This window comes from Octopus bimaculoides, chromosome 14, assembly GCF_001194135.2.
Source record: "Octopus bimaculoides isolate UCB-OBI-ISO-001 chromosome 14, ASM119413v2, whole genome shotgun sequence".
Classification (NCBI taxonomy): domain Eukaryota; kingdom Metazoa; phylum Mollusca; class Cephalopoda; order Octopoda; family Octopodidae; genus Octopus; species Octopus bimaculoides.
Window position 1 is genome coordinate 48,054,256 of NC_068994.1, and position 6,533 is coordinate 48,060,788.

Sequence of the window (6,533 nt, forward strand, 5' to 3'; positions counted from 1 at the left end):
CATTTTATATTATATACACACACACCTCCACATTTTATAAATATACACGCACACTTTAAATATATATACACGCAGTTTATGCGGGTGAAAACGAAAGCCTATAAGGATATATATTACACGCGCACATTTCATCCCTACACGCACACATTTTATATTATATACACACACACGCACACATACAAACATCGTGTCTACAAATTTTTCATTTGTAGTATGATTGTAGATGGAATTTGCCTTCTTTCTCTTTAATTATTTCCATAGCCAAACTATCGTCGTTCGGCTAAGTGTTTAAGTATTAAATTCTCCCCCTCCTCTTCATTGAAAAAAATCTCCACCGATGATAATATTAAACGGAAAAGATAAGCAATGTCGACATGATAAAGTGAAGCGCATAAATTAGAGCGGGAAGTCAACCCCCGTCTCTGACAGGAAAACATTTTATGTTTTGGAAGAAACAAAACCCCTAGAAGGAAGAAAACATGTACCAAAGACAGACAACAAAATAAGTGATAAATGAATAGATCACAACTTCTTCGTATTCTCGTTAGAAATAGAGAGATTCTGAAACAAAAATACCGGCGACAAGAGAAAAATATTAAGACATTCGTCACTGTGGCCTTCCTTCTTTCATTCACTCTCTTTCGGTGTCTTAATTCATTCTCCTGTAAGAACCGTATATGAACCTTCAAGTTTTAACCTCAGATATAAACGAACTCACCTCGTTCCTTCGGGAACATTTCGTACATAGAGGGAAGTGTTTGGAGGTCGAGAGTAGCGCGACATTTTCCCCGTAAAAGCCAAAGCCGTGATATGAACTAACAATGGCGCCCGTCAAGAAATCTGTATCCACGCATGCGCACTAAACCATCCGGCTTTATTGTCCTCATGGCGGGCAAGGAAGAATTATATTTTTTTACTTCATATTTTTATGCGCACGTTACTTTAGGTAAATGAATGAATTGATAAATTATAACTAGTTATAAACATAAACATCATTACGATTTGAGGAGGCTAGTAGTAATTTCTTAACAAGAACCAATTCCTTAGAAAGCAATATCTGAGGTGTCGAGGCTAGAATAAATTTTTAATATTTCGAATAGTGTTCAATTAGTGGAATGGCATAAACGCTGTGGAATTATAAATTCTACAGCGTTTAACTATTCATGTTGCTGCTGTTTACAACAGTGCATTACACCGCCTTGTGCTAATTTCGTTCAAAAAGGTAGTTAAATGCATTGGCTCCAGACGCTGGACAGAAAATTATACCACACTATGGTATCTGATTGCAGTGTTGTACTTGACTGTTCAGAGATATGTTAACCACATACGCTATACAGAATACTATTCTACACAGTGGAAGATTCTAGCAGCTAGGTGGATTGAACTGTTCAGAGTTTACTATCTTTTCCATAGACAGTACAGTGCCAGAGAGATGATGATATGAACCATCTGCTCCTTGCTTACTTATGCTCTAGCTTATTGCCTTCACTTCATACTCTTGAATATTTGTTACATTAATTTCTTCATTAAAGTCAGGGTGGTAATAAAAGTAAAATGAATTTGCTTGGATTTGATCTCAGAAACGAGAGAAGAAACTAAATTATTGTAATATGTTTGCTTAAGTACTCCATAGTTTCTACCACCATTGGCAGTTGCATTTACAATATATTTTATATTGACTAGTGTAAAAAGAGATACGGTGTGTAGTTATAAATGGCCAAGAAGACATAGATAAACTTTCAGACAACTTATGCTTTATCAAATAGTTTAATAAATGTACAAAGTTCATGCAAGAGATAGTCAAACGGTTTGTCTACATTGAAGTCATGAAGAATAAGGATTTCAGAGAGTAAGTAACATGAAATAGATATCTTCAATGCAGGAAAAGAGTTAATTGAATGACTTCTGTTGGGTTTGGGATATCAGAGAGTACAAGAAATAACAGGTGAATCTAGGAGGAGTGTGGAAGTAAGACTGAACTAGAGTAACTGGATGTCTTTAATGTTAATGTCTAGAATGAATGAAGTGAGGAAAATGGATTCTATGTAAATTCAAACTTCACCAACTAAAAAACAATTACTGCTCAAACCTATTACCAACAATTAGAGTGTTTGGATGCTGCTTTGAATAAAAAAAAGGACTGCTTTGGCGAATCATAAGGAAGTGATGTTTCATCATGATGATGCAAAAATTACATCAGAAAACATCAAAGAACTTGACTGGGAAAAACCCCTCACACACCTTATCAACTGGACCTCACTCATTCTGATTACCATTTGTTTCAAATCTTACAGAATCATTTACATGGATTAGTAATCAAAATCCCCCAAGAGGTTGAAACTGACTTCTCTTCCTTCTTCTCATCAAAACCAGAAAAGTTTCTCACCAATGGAATTTAAAAACTGATGAATAGATGGAAGGAAGTCATCGCTAATGATGGGAATTATAAACAGGATTAAATTTAAATAAAATGTAAAATTAGATCACTTTTTTTCCTTACCCAAAATTTGGACATTATTTATGGGATGACTTGATATATTAGAAAGAGAGATGAACAAGTAAACAGAGTAGTTATAGTAAATAAGGGATTTAAAAAATAATATGTGAAGTTTCTTACAGTTGTTTCTAGAATAGCAGAACATGTAGATCATATATCATTGAGCAAAGATTTCCATGTAAGCCAACTATTCCATCTCTGGAGAAAAAGAATTAAGGAATATCTTTAATAAACGATATTAGTAATTACCAGTTTATCAAAGAATTAAAGAACATACTTAGTGAAAGATAATAGTGGTTAGCACTTACATGATCAGAGAATTAAGAAAATCCTTAGTGAGAGATAATAGCAGTTTGCAGTTCCATTGTTGAAGGATTGAGGAATATCCTTAGTAAAAGATAAGGTAAGTTACTAGTTCCATCTTCGAAGAGATAGTCAACACATGTCATAGAAAACTTTGTAAATCCCAAAAAAGAAGTTGCAGAATAATATGCTGCAGAAATAAGATAGCAGCTTAAACGAGTTATTTTCCTATCTGATACCATGCAAAATGAAATCCTAGAGGCATGTGCTCATAACATCCAACATGAGATAAGAAAAAATGATTGAAGATTCCATGTTTATTGATGTTATATGAGATTGCTCTGGCATGGAACGAGAAGAATCAGTTATTGTTGTTATGTTTCTGAAAACCAGGATGTCCACATAGATTTTCTCAGCTTTTGTAACCCTCCTGACTACACTTTGGAGACACTGACTAACGTTATTCTGGATGTTTTTGTTGCCTAAACATTTCTCTGGGCTCAAAATTATGCTGTTTTTGTCTTTGATTTGGCCTGTACTATGAGCAGAAACATTTCAGACATACAAAAGAGATTAAAAGACATATTTTACTTGAACAAAACCACCTTCAACCTCAAGCAGCCACAGAAGAAGCAGACTACTAAGTCAGATGCCGCCACCCACCCCCTTCCAATCATGGCACCCTTCCTTATGCTCACTGCAAAAGTTCCTGACTAGTCCATAAGCACCATAGATCTACTGACCAGTCCTCCCCCCCCCACATACACACACTGACAATGGCTCAGAAGTAGTAATTGAAGAAGTTCAAATCTAATCAGGAGAATCAAGATACCACACGTGACATTCACATGATTGCAAGTTCTCCAAGATCATGTTAGGCATGAACTGTCCTCTCCTCATCTTACAGAATCCCCCCATCTTCATCATCATCATCATCATCATCATTATCATCATCCTTTTAATGTTAGCTTTTTTATGCTCGTATGGGTCAGACAGAATTTATTGAGGTGGATTTTTATGGCTGGATGCCCTTCCTATTACCAAGCCCCGTGTGTTTCCCGGTAAGATAATATTGGCTAATGACCAAACATCTTTCCACAGAATATTGGAAATAAAGTGTTACACTTGCATGATGGAAAAACTCATGTATGAGCATCACATGATGTCAAGGCAAAGAAACAGACACATACATATACATGCACACACTCGCACACACACACACACACACACGCGTGCGCATGCGCACACACTGGGGCTATTGTAGAAGACGCTTGCTCAAGGCACCATGCAGTGGGGCTGAACCTGAAATCTTGTGGTTAGGAAGCAAAGCAAACTTCTTATCACACAGCCGCAACTGCACTTGCCCTCAGGCACCACACATTTCACCACATTGAGATGCTTGATAAAGTCCTCATTGCATTGTTCTGCTAAGGTTGTCAGTGATGAAGTACTGGACCAACTAGATTCAGCCATCAGTCCTGATAATATCTAACTACCGAGAAGAAAGCAAGCTGGCAGAATCATGAGCACACCAGGCAAAATGCACAGTGGCATGTTGTCTGTCTTTACATTATGAGTTCAAAGCCACCAAGGTCAGCTTTGCCTTTCATCCTTGCAGGGGGTTCAATAAAATAAGTACCAGTTGAGTACAGGGGTCAATGTAATCAACTTGACCCTTCCTCTAAAACTGCTGGCCTTGCACCAATATTTCTTCAGTTATGAGATGACATGTCCCCTCCAGAAGCTTTTAGTTCTTTCTTGACCCTGAACATGACTGACAGAGCCACATTCAAAAACCTGGTGATCTCTGAGTTGCTGTGTTTGGTGGTTGGGTGGTTGACAAGTATGGCATGCCATTTCATTTCATGTGTCAGTTTGGAATGTGCCATGTTGATGCAGATGATACATCCGAAAGAGAAATATGAAAGCTAAAATTTGAAGCATGCTCCATAACATTGTATTAGATTATCTTCCATTTATGGCTGGCTAAAACTTGTTTATAAATGCAAAGGTCCAGTGGACTCTGTTTATGTTTGTATTCATATATTTGTATAAGTGTGTGTGTGTGTGTGTGTGTGTGTGTGTGTGGTCATCATCATTATCAGCAGCTGCAGTATTATTATCATCATCATGCATCTGGTGTGAGCTTGACATGTTATCCAAGTCAGTTCTTATTCAGAATTTCTATCCTAGACAGGATGGAGGTTCATATCCTGCACGTTCTTTTCCACTTTTGATCTGGTTTCTACATCTCAACACTTCCTATCATGAACTACTTTAAACAGGATACTGGATACACATTATCGTAGCACTAGTGGGGTTGCTTTGTACCCCAGAAATTAAAGTGTTCTCATTACTCTATGATGTGTTAATCTGCTCAAGGCAAACCAAGAGAGAGAAAGAAAGGAGGTGAATAAAGGAGAGAGTGCAAAGCCCAAAGATGGATGGATGAAGAGTGCAAGATTACGATGGTACATAGAGAGTAACTAGGTGGGGGTGAGAGGAGACGGAGGGGGAGGTCATGACAGAGATGATAATGCAGGTATACAGTGGGAAGAGTGAATGAAGGATGCCAGTATAGAATGGACCTGCAAGAGAGAGAGAGAGAGATAGAGAGAGAGAGAGAGAGGGGCAGACAGAGAGGATGAGTGTAAAATGTATTCGGTACAAGCAAATCTGATACAATCACTTATATGTATGCTTTGTAATGAAAGAAAGAGGTAAGGTAACAAGGATGGAGATAAACATGGGTACTGAAGTATAGGTAGGTCTTGTACCATCCTTTGTTGCATGGCATCTTGGTACAGTGAATGAAAGAGATGCTTGATACATAAATACAAAGATATATAGATATTATATAACACAAATGTAGAACATAACTAATCAAGCTATACAAAAAATTTATTTTTAGCTTTATTCTAAAGTAATTTTGTCGTTATAACATGCAATTCTAGTAACTACAGTATTAATTTTTACTTAGGTTCAGACCCAACTATGTCAAAGCTGTTGAATATAGCCGTAGAGCCAGTCTAGAAATGCATTCTTGCATAAAATAAATGAATTCAAACAGACTATGTTGTGTTATGTAATCTTTCTTGCACAAATCTATACGACCAATGTTATATATTCAGAATATTGATTGGTACATAAACAATCTGAATATTGATTGATTCATAAACCAGCATGATTCTAATTGTACTAAAGCTGAACAAAACCCAAACACATTGAAATTTCATTTCTTCAGTTCTCTGTAGTGGATATAACCCCAAAATTATTTTAGAACTATGCTAAAAATATATTACATTCTGCTAGAGTGATTGTAGACATTAAAAACATATATACTCTTTTACTCTTTTATTTGTTTCAGTCATTTGACTGTGACCATGCTGGAGCACCGCCTTAGTCGAGCAAATTGACCCCAGGACTTATTCTTTGTAAGCCTAGTGCTTATTCTATCAGTCTCTTTTGCCGAACCACTAAGTTACGGGGACATAAACACACCACCATTGGTTGTCAAGCAAGGTTGGGGGGACAAACACAGACACAGAAACATATACACACACATATATATATATATATAGATACATATATACAACGGGCTTCTTTCAGTTTCCGTCTACCATATCTACTCACAAGGCTTTGGTCGGCCCGAGGCTATAGTAGAAGACGCTTGCCCAAGGTGCCATGCAGTGGGACTGAACCTGGAATCATGTGATTCATAAGCAAGCTACTT

General features: G+C 37.0%; 1 protein-coding gene across 3 annotated transcripts in view; it reads right to left on the reverse strand.

Annotated features, from left to right (window-relative positions):
* Positions 1–862, reverse strand: part of LOC106876386 (serine/arginine-rich splicing factor 6) — a 16,158-nt gene extending 15,296 nt beyond the window's left edge. For 2 of the 3 annotated variants that reach the window (XM_052972846.1, XM_052972845.1), the window contains exon 1: positions 719–859. The gene's annotated coding sequence lies outside the window, so the exon portion shown is untranslated. Of the gene's footprint in view, positions 1–718 lie in introns of all 3 variants that reach the window. The other variant, XM_052972847.1, reaches the window with a different exon arrangement.
* Between the last annotated feature and the right edge of the window lie 5,671 nt (positions 863–6,533).